Source organism: Sinocyclocheilus rhinocerous, unplaced genomic scaffold (genome assembly GCF_001515625.1).
Source record: "Sinocyclocheilus rhinocerous isolate Xijiao unplaced genomic scaffold, SAMN03320098_v1.1 scaffold25, whole genome shotgun sequence".
In the NCBI taxonomy this organism is placed as follows: Eukaryota; Metazoa; Chordata; class Actinopteri; order Cypriniformes; family Cyprinidae; genus Sinocyclocheilus; species Sinocyclocheilus rhinocerous.
In genome coordinates, this window is record NW_015647048.1 from 704,560 (window position 1) to 716,187 (window position 11,628).

At 34.7% G+C, this 11,628-nt stretch overlaps 1 pseudogene; it reads right to left on the bottom strand.

The window, feature by feature from the left end:
* Window positions 1-11,628, bottom strand: part of LOC107708602 (adhesion G protein-coupled receptor L2-like) — a 112,857-nt pseudogene that overhangs the window by 4,825 nt on the left and 96,404 nt on the right.

Below are 11,628 nucleotides of genomic sequence, written 5' to 3' on the forward strand. Positions count from 1 at the left end.
CACACACACTCACACACACACTCACACACACACTCACACACACACTCACACACACACTCACACACACACTCACACACACACTCACACACACACTCACACACACACTCACACACACACTCACACACACTCACACACACATATATATATATTTTTTTTTACATATAATGAAAATGCATGGTGATCGCTGATTGTTCAGCTAAAATTTTGGGTGGTTTATTAAAATTGCTGTATGTTTATATTAAACTGAGATTAAACTAGAGTCTCCTTACATACTAAAAATGACCCTCTCTAAAATAAAATAAAATAATAGATAACACTGACATTATGCCAATTACAGGCTGCCCCATGAGCAATTTAGTTTCAACTTAAAGTGTTTGTGCTGCTTTAAAATGTTAAGTTTAGTCAAAGCTGTAATGTGAAGTTGTATTAAGTGACAACTTGGATATTTGAGTTATCCGCCAAAGTTATTCTAATGCATGACTCACAAAACGTCTCACAAAATACATCACCATGAAAAGTGTTAACTAATAAATTGGAGGTAATGGTATAAAAAAAAAAAGCAAAAGATTGATGCAGCTGAAAAACAAATGTTTTGAAAGGGAGAATGGCTGCGGTGATTTCATTACAGATTCCTGTGCCAATCGTGCTGTGAAAAAGCCTGGATTCAACATGAAAAGTGTTAACTAATAAATTGGAGGTAATGGTATAAAAAAAAGGCAAAAGATTGATGCAGCTGAAAAACAAATGTTTTGAAAGGGAGAATGGCTGCGGTGATTTCATTACAGATTCCTGTGCCAATCGTGCTGTGAAAAAGCCTGGATTTTTCCAACCCACATTCCCAAACGGCAGAAAGAGAAGCGCCCCGTAAAGCACCTGGAGAGTGGAAAGCTGGAGGAGAAGGGGTGTTGCAGACGATGGTTTCGGCGAGAAGGTTGTTATAGCGGCTGTTAGTGTCGTGAGGCCTGAGGAGAGGGTTAGTTAGCAGATAGTTGCCGGTCATTCCTGTTGAATAAATAAAGAGAGGAGAATGAGCTTGAACAAGAGAGGTTTAGGAAAACAACAGAAGAGACAGAATTACGTGATTACTAAAGTGAGCTGAAACAGCCACTCAGATGCCATCGCTATGCGTGTGAAAAGCTGAACAGAAGAACAAAATGTTGACTGATCATATATTTCAGATATGTGAACAGAACAGCCCACCAAGCAAATGTTTTACTTGAACACATGTGAACAAAAATATCTCTTATCTCACTAAAACTGATAAGATGTTAGACACTAATATTCATAAATATGTCTCCGTTTACAGCATGCCTCTGTCCCAATGCCAGATTACAGATTAATCTTTTCAGAATATACTTATGGGAGCTACAAAAAAACACTATTACATGAACTTTCAATTCCCAATTTTAAGTGTACCAAAGAACACTGGATAAGTCAAACTTTCCTGCATCATACCTGAGCATATTATGTTAGTATGACTCGCTCGGTCACGTCTAACAGCTCTGAACATCAAACTCTCTTCAGCAACACTTTTGCAAAAGCCTAAATAATTGATCTTTTTAAAAAGCACCCTGGTCGCTCTCCAACCTAGGACAAAGACCTGTTTTATCGTGATTGTTTAGGTGTAAAATCAATATTTTCTTGGCATTTATATTTGTTTATATATACATGCCTATGCACTTTTCACAGATGCACGCATACATGCATGCATTTTCACAAGTTTGTACATATGCATGCATGCATTTACCTTTTGGATGTAGTTATAAAGATTTCTCTGTAAATGTAGTTTTCTTTATAATTTTGTGAAATTTTTATTTTGTTTAGTTAGCTTTAAATGAGATTTTTTTGCCTCTCCCTGCACTGTTGATAAATTGTATTCACTTGATATTTTTGTATAAAATTTTAAACTGTGCAATATAAAAAGAAAGAAAGAAAATAAAGGACTTCATGTAGAGTCCCGATAAAAAAGATGAAAAGACTATTTGCATGCAGATCCAAACAGCTCATCTTGGCACTCCAATTGAAAGAAGAAAATAAAAAGGAAATGCAATCAAATAAATAATAAAATATCCAGTTAAGCATTTTGAGCCACATGTTCTATTACTGATTTGTGTTTCCTTATAACAGTTTAAACCTGTATGTAGCGTGTGATGGAGAAAACCTAAAAAATACTCTTTTGCAGGGCTATATATAATATAGATCGATAAAATGGCTAGTAAGATGGATTAATGTACTGCATCACAGACCACACAGCAGGACGAGATGCCAAGAACAAACAGTATATCAACCAAGTTAAAAAAGAGACATTGGTACACCAAATATATCTTCATTACTTGTCATGTTACTAGAAAGAAAGAGCAAAATACGTCTTAATGCATACAAGTGTTCACTTTTTAAATGATTAGTAGGGATGCACCGAATATTCGGCAACCGAAATTATTTGAATAAGCGAAAAGGCTGAATAATGTACCGAACAATGACTAACGCGATCAAGTAGAGGCACGCATTAATGCAGCAAACATGTCGACAGTGTGAACGTATTTAAAACTATCAGAGAAAGACACAGAAATCATTACAAGCACGAAGCACCGACAGCGAGAGACTGTTTAGTGCTGCATCAAGTGTCCGCTGAGAAGAACAGGTGGCTAATGCTGTGGTGTTTGTTGTTGTGCATTTATAAATCTGCATGCTGAAAAAGAAGCACTGAGATCTTCCTGCGGGTTTCTGCCAAAATAAAAGCTGAGAAAAAGCAACAACTCCATCGACATTCATAAATGATAGTATTGTAATTTTACTGTCGTTATGTAAAATTAAATAAAAAAGTAAGACAATAATAATGATAATAATAATTACCCTACAACAGCTCTATTAATACATTTATTATAACATTCACACATAGTGTTCAAATTGGGATCTGTAATATATTCTAATGTTTTAAAAGAATTCTTTTCTGCTCAGCAAGGCTGCCTTTATTTGTACAGTAAAAATACATGCCTGATTCAAGTCTCAAAAATGGCCAAAAAAGATTTTACCAACTTATTAATTTTAAGTTAAATTGTGCTTTGTTGGTCTGCTAGAATGAAAAAAAAATGTTCAGTGTTAAGTAAATATTTTTAAATTGTTGTTTTGTAATTGATTTTTTATTTGAAAAGCAGGACAAAACAGTAAAAAGCACATTTTGGCAATTTAATTAACGCAATGGTGGGAAACAAATGGCAAAATAGGCCTACATGGGGGAAAAATGTGATTTCGGTATATGGTATTCGGCCTTCGGCCCATTGTTTCATTTTGTTCGGCTTCGGCCAAGAATTTTCATTTCGGTGCATCCCTAATGATTAGTGCTATTTACCAGCATTGCTCACTTGGAATGTTTTTAACTTGCTTTTATCTGCTGCCAAGTCTGCAAAATAACAGTAATTAAATTCATATTCTAATTACATTTTTTTTTTTATAAAAAAGTTTAAATTTTAAATTAATACAAAGATTTTTTATATTATACAACTATGCACTCTCACTGTGGATTTATGTAAAATAATTGTATTTATATAACAATTTTGTATAATCATATTATCAGCTATTTTATATTACATTCAGCTAATGTGTTTTAATTGTCCATAATAATTTTTCCATCATCAGCTCAGTAGTAAATTAACGCCAAGCTTCCCTGTGCATGCGCTTGTAAACTAAGCTAACCACAAAACTCACAGGATTCAATCCTATTACACAGAAAGCTTATATTGAGTGTACTTAAACTCAGTTGGATTAGTTTGAAATTGTCAAACTAAAACAGATCCTGAGTTTGTTCAATGCACTTTGTGGCTGCATTAACAGTTTTTTTCCATCATGGTGCAAATATATAAATCATACAGAATAATGATTTGTCGCTATTTACCCTCATTTAAAAGGCCTGATGAAGACAGAAGGAAATAAACTAATTATAACGTTCACATAAACATCTCTGGAACACGTAGAAAAGCCCTATAGTATCTATGAACCCATAGTAGCGTGTGTGAGAGCCCAGCATTCGATCCGTCACCTTGGTTTAGAGTGGAAGTGCTGTTGATATCTCCGGAGATGAAGGACGACTCGGACTGTTTCCTCACAGTGTCGTTCCACATCCTCCTGATGCGGCTCTGCGGCGACAGAATGACACGTTCACTGATTAACGCGGCTAATATTCATGCAGCACCGGCAAACAGCTTTGCACTGTTTAGCAGGACTATTAACACCACATGTGGAATAAAAGACTGCAAAAGAAAATGTCTAAGCAACACATTCTGAAGATTACATCTGCTGCAGCTTCACAAATCCCTCACAATAATTACTCTAACAACTCATGGCAAGTGCAAACAACAACATTCTGCTTATTCTTTAATACTTACTGAATTATTACAGTATAGATACTTTCAGAAATAGTTATTATTAAAGGAACGTTGCGGTTTCAATACAGATTAAGCTCTATCAACAATTATTTGTGGTTTAATTGTGGTATAATGCTGACTACAACAGAAAATTGTGCTGAATCCTTCAGTTTGAATTTTCTGCAAAGCTGCTTTAAATTATATAAAAGCACCATACAAATAAAAGAGGATTGAAGTGAATTTGGGGGGAAAAAATGCAGTGGCATTAATGAACTTACAATGAAAGTCTATGGGGTAAGACATTGTGGAAAGATTTAAAAGATTTATTTTTGTTAAAACACTTATAGTACATAAACTATTTAGTTATTTGAGCTTAAAGTTGTATAAATCATCATTTTGAACTACTTTTCTAAGTAGATGAACCTCTATTCGTTAAATACGTTAAATAATACAAATACACTTTAAGGATTTAATTTAACTTTATTTATCAGTGTGTTTGCTGCTGGCCTTCGATGATAAAATTAAAAAAGAAAAAAAACAAGGTCTATATGCATCATTTTTTAATGCTTTTTGCTGAAATGAGAGTATTAAACTTGCTTTTCCATTTTTTTTTATATCCATAAAGGTGAATTTGTGTTGCGTCCTTTCAAAGCATAATATCATACATTTTACTCAGCTACATTTCATTGTTATTCATTATTTTGAACTGAATAAATAGACACCTGCTTCGAGACTCCATAGCAATGTCCGATTCATGAACAAGCCAATTCTCTTCACTGAATCTGCTGAACCGGCTCAAATGTGAATACAACTCTAGCTGTTCTCATGTCAACACGTCACTGATTTAATGATCTGGTCGGGACGAGTCTTCAGTTAACGACTCGCTGAATTGTTCATATCTGGCTCGAAATGAACAGGTAGATCCAGCTTGAGCACGACAGTTTCTTTCTAAACAGCTGAATGATTGATTCTTTAACTTGTCCGTTTAAGGGAATACAGATAGCGAAGAGCAAACCTTGTTTACAATCACTACTGCAGACAAGAGAGAGACTATATCAATAAAGAAGAAAAAAAACAGAGTGTAACTCAGATGTACCTGTGTAGCAGATGAATATCGAGCAGTGGACCTGGAGGCCGAGGTTTTGTTAACAGCGTGAGATCCTTCAGCAGGAAGACCAGTACAGCACTGAGACTGCCGGAAACACTTGCTGTACTCTTTACGCACCTGTGATGACAGAATCCAACACCAGCTCCGTTAACAACCAAACACAAGCAAAAACAAGACAATATTTACAGTAAAGGAAAGGGTAGGAGATGTGACATATCATAAAACGAATTTGTATGTTTTCTCATTAGGCACTGAATCTGTTACCTATTAAAGGTCAGCCAATGACATCGCTAGGCGGTAATGAAACGTGACGACTAATTAAGTACCGTATTGACCCGAATATAAGACGATGTTTTTTTCTTGGAATAGTTGTTTAGACTTAACGTGGTTTGTTAATAAAGATAAAGTCTATTTGAAAATTTGCTTCGACGTTTTGGGAGATGTGAGCTCCAGGGCGTGAACCCGCAGAGCAGCCTTTTATATTGAAAGAGACTGAAACAGGATTGTAAACAAGGAGGTTGTTTTTACTTTCAATAACAGCTGGTAATAATTGAAGACAAAATGTGTTTTACTGAGAAAAAACAAGATTTGGTTTTTAAAAAGCCTTTTTCCAAAAGGTACATCTGGAAAAAGGGGGGTCGTCTTATAATCAGGGTCGTCTTATATTCGGGCCAATACGGTATAATATTTTATACACTAGTTCTTTCTGTTCCTTGAATCTGATTGGCTGAGAGCCTTTTCCAGCGGTGCGATATTCTAGTGATAACAGAACTCTAACCGTTTCACCGTTTGTATCACTCCGCTTGCAGTATTTCTTCACAGCGAGTGTCACGGCAGATGCCCAAATCCACTATAATTCAATAAATAATACTGTTTTTGTGTCACAGAATGTAGTTTTAAGAGTTTTTTAGGCAAGAATATAGTTGTTTAGACTTAACGTGGTTTGTTAATAAAGATAAAGTCTATTTGAAAATTTGCTTCGACGTTTTGGGAGATGTGAGCTCCAGGGCGTGAACCCGCAGAGCAGCCTTTTATATTGAAAGAGACTGAAACAGGATTGTAAACAAGGAGGTTGTTTTTACTTTCAATAACAGCTTGTAAGATGCAGTTAACAGATGCAGTGAGCAGTGCTGTCATCAGAAATCACCCTTAACATATGAAAGGACAGTACGACAAAGATATCGCTTTCCTCAGCGGACATTCAGACTAATGTTTTATTGTGAATATGAGATTGAGCTGAAGAATGAATGCTGTATCAGATGCAGGTAATCACACTCGCTCTGTCCATCTCTCTCTCATCATACTCGACTCAATACAGTGAGCTTTTAATACAGTGATACAATAAGCTTTTAATGAAACAACTCAACTTTCCTTCGTTACTAGCTCTAAAGCGACGTTTTTGAATTAGTAACGGAGGCTTGTTCTCAGCTGATAAACTGTCAAACTGAGATTTGAATCTGTGGCGGAACGAAGTAGTTCTGCTCAAAAGAGGGTTTTAACAGACACTCCGTTGTTGTCTCCTTATTTACACACTTGTGTCGTCGAACTGTTGTATAAACGGAATATTGCTCAATTAGTTACATGTCCAGAGCCACTGCAGATACTTTTGCAGATTACGAACCCTTTTTGAACTAAAGGCATAACCCTTTATTAAGCGAGGTGTTTGCATTAAACATTCTTCAAACATTCACCCTTTTGCTTTGTGTGAGATGTACAATTTATCTTGTGCTCATACAGTGTTTACACTTAAGGTAAGCACAGATTTAAAAAAGTGTGTGAGAGTTAGTTAAATTATTCATTTGGATTACACTCGTGGTAAATACACCACATGTGCTGCTTAAATACAGACAGCTGCTGATTTCTGCAACAGATGTTCTTCACTTATCTCACCATCACAAAAAAAAAACAAAATATAATATTCCTTAAAATCAATAAAAGCCCAGAAGGGAGTACAAACACAGAACTTAATGAACACCTGTCATAATTAAATGTTATATAATACAAATACACTTTATGGATTTAATCTCACTTTATTTACTAGCATCTTTGCTGCTGTCCTTCGATTATAAAATTCAAACAAACAACAAATGTCTTCATGGTCAAACATTATTTTAAGGTCCAATTCTCACCATTTACTAACAATTAACTGACTTTTGCCTCAATAAACTCATAATTTGCTGCTTATTAGTATTAATAGTTAGTATGGCAGTTGTTAAGTTTAGGTATTGGGTCGGGTTAAGGGATCTAAACTATGGTCATGCAGAATAAGACATTAATATGTGCTTTATAAGTACTTATGAACAGTCAGTATGCTAGTAATATGCATGCTAATAAAAATCGGTCCCTAAACTAAAGTGTTACCATCTTTATGTTAAATATCATATTTCTATTTCATTTTTTGGGGGGCTGAAATGAGAGAGTTGAACTTGTTTCTCCAGTTCATTTTAATTTCCGTAAAGGCGAATTTTTGTTGCATCCTCTATTGTACAATTGTGAATTAGCATTTCATTTTATTCGTTTCATATTGTGGATGGTGTTAAAGGACCTTTAATCTTATTTTGGTAAGACGTTACAATAAATTCTCATTTGTTAACATTAGTTAATGCATTAACTAACATGAACTAACAATGAACAATATATTTTTTACAGCATTTATTAATCTTTGTTAATGTTAGTTAATAAAAATATTCTTGTTCATGTTAACCCACAGTACATTAACTAATGTTAACAGATACAATTATAAATGTAAATAATGTATTAGTTAGTTTTGAACTTCATATTAACTAACATTAATAAATACTATATAATTATTGTTCATGTTAACTAATATAGTTAATTCATGTAAACAAATGTAACCTTATTGTATAGTGTTACCGTTATTTTTATGTATATATTTATTTTCATTTAAATTAAAAGCTAACACCTCACTCCTCACATGTAATGCATTAAAATATAATATAAATAATATATAATTCATATTAAATATTATAAATAACCATCAGCAAAAGCCTGCCAAATTATCTCTGAAACAGTTTCACTGTGAACCACTTTAAACTGGAGCAAAACTCTATTATTGAAAAAAACAACAACAAAAACTTTATTTATGAAAACACCCTTTAAATTACCTTTCACGCACAAATGAGCCTGAAATAAAATTGGGCTGTTTCATGTTGACTTTTATCTTTTATAATTATGTATTAAAAACATATATTTACAGGATATAACCTCTTAAAACAGGCCTTTGAAAAAAGACAACCTTGAAAATTTCTACTGACTTGCTGACAAAAACAAAATCATCAGGCATAAGCTCAAAAGATTTGAGTTTAATTAAATATGACAAATAAACACTGAAGCCAGAAAATGCATTATGAGCCAACATTTAACTCATTCAGCGGCCTTCAATAATGAAGAAGCGTGGTGTATGATAAACCGATTCCTGTAGTATATCATGGGTTTACCTTCTTCTGCAGAAGACAGTGGAAGATGAAGATGAACATCCCTTGTAAGGTGTTGAAGATAGTGAAGAGGTACGCCATGATTACTGAAGAGTCGTTCAAGAAAAACAGGCCGAACAACCACGTCAGACAAACCAGACACAGCAGTGCGAAAGCACCAAACACCCAGGACCTGAAACCAACAGGATTATGGTTAGAAATACATTTCATAGCCTTTTTTTAATCTACCCAGACTCATTGGAAACACGTGCCTCTAGCTACATTTCCGCAAAACTCAAAAAACATATCTATACGTATGAATCGCTGCAGTTTCCAGTTGAACACTAGGGGCAGTAAAACAACGTTTATTCTTTTTCACACAAAGTATGATTTACAGGGCTAGAGTTTCGGATTAAGAAAGCTTAATTTTCACACCTTGCACAATATTATGTTATGACAAAAATAATTTTAGCAAGCTGCCAGATTTGAAAACTGATACTTTTGAACATTAGCGTCACACAGTTTCATATGTTTGGGTTTTCTAACGCAGTAGTTTTGCTGGCGCTTCCGGTACGAATCCCCTGAAACTGCGGTTCGACAAAACAGCTCAAACCTGCGTAGAAGGACGTTAAGTGTGCATTTTTATATCACTTTTGCATTCGCTAACACTAGGGTAGGTTTAAGGTTGGGTTTGGTGTAGGAGGTTTGTTGTTTTCCAACACGATAGACCTTTTAGCGACACTCACCGGATATTCTGAACCGCCGCGATTCGTGCCTGATGCAACGTAATAAAAACGTGTCACGGTCACATATTGAGCACACGCTGGACATTTCACTTTGAAACTGCTGCAGTAAATTACGTAACATCAGTATTTCACATATAGCACGTATTTCCAATGAGCCTGGGTTGCTTTTGTGAGCAATATCATACAACATCTGTTTATAAGTGGCAAACTCTCAGCAAAGCTTGCCGTAACTAAAAATAAATAAATACATAAATTTTTTGTCCCTTTCCTTCTCATTCATCTCATTTATTAATGACTAGCATCGAATATAATACTATGGAAGTCAATAGGGCCTTTCGCACCGCTTTAGTTCCAGAACTAAATGTACAGTACTAAAGTCTGAGTCTAAAATGGCATAAAAGTAAGTGGGAAAACGATATTTTATTCCGAAATGTGGGTCACATATTGACAATGTAGCATTCAATTCAAGTACTAACTATGTGTATGGGTTAGTAAAGCACATGTTGTTAGTTTAGTATATTGTGTTTGGCTTCAATCCAAAATGAGAAAACCTACATTACAAATAAGTGAGCACATTACAGCTTTGCATACAAGAGAATGAAACGCACGCACGCACGCACGCACGCACGCACACACACACACACAAAATGCAGCTAGAGAGAGAGAAAAAGAATATGCCCATTGAAAAGAAAAGCACTGAATTCTTTGCTTCGTCGATCATCAACACAAACCACATGTAAACACCAAAGAATTCAACTCAATTTCTCAGAGCCTTTCAAATACGGAGCGCCCCGCACAAAAACAGAAGGAATTACAGAAAGAGGGGAACTGTGGGAAATTAAGACAAAAGAAAGCAAGCAAGAAAGAAAAAGAGAATCAAACTTTGAACAACAGCAAATGATTTGTTTAAATCTATACATGCTTTGCATTTACATTTGGCATTTAGCATGCTTTACATTTAGGCAGTACTTTTGACTTGTGCGCTACTTCTATTTGACTTATCCAAAGCTACTTACATACTGTATTATCCAGAATATGTCACATAAACATGCTGCAACTTGTATTCCAGAGCAACTTTTACAATGCAATTAAAAGCCATGTTTGCAAATGAAATAATAGTTGAGCAACAAAATGTTACATCGCAAATGTGAAAACATTTAGATTTGGTTTATTCCACTGGACTACATGCTATCTCTTGTTTCACTCACGTCTTTTTTGTTCAGAAAAACGTTTATTTTCCTCTTTTCGTTCGTTTTTAATCCTTATCGTCACATCCAACGTGGTAAAACAGAAAATACTGTAGACCAGATATATATTTTTACTCGTTAAAATGAGAGAAATCATTATGTTTTTCTAGTTCAGTAAGTAACTTGTCGGTGAATTAGACATTAATGGACCGTGTGTTTGTACAGAAATGTTTTCTTGTGGATTTCAGTTTTTATCTCGATCTCCTCGCATTCAACTTTAATGGTTTGTTTTTCTTAGACAAGGTAAGGCATGTGAAGTTTATTTAGCGCATTTCCCACACACCGGTAATTCTGTTTGCTTTAAAATCGTTTAGCCTTGCTGTTTGTAATGAATGCCACTGTAATTTGTTTATTTTATACTCATATTCTTAATCCTTGTATTGTATACAATATGACTATACGACCCATGTGATTATCAGTGTGTTTGGTTTCCCTCAACAATGCAATTTTGACCCGGTGCAACTTATATTCAGATGAAAATATGAAAAATAATAACGTACACATTTGTGACCCTGGAGCACAAAACCAGTCATAAGTAGCACGGGTATATTTGTAGCAATAGCCAAAAATACATTGTATGGGTCAAAATTAACCATTTTTTAATGCCAAAAATCATTAGGAGATTAATTAAAGATCATGTTCCATGAAGATTTTTTTGTACATTTCCTACCGTAAATATATTAAAACTTAATTTTTGATTAGCAATATGCATTGCTAAGAACTTCATTTGGA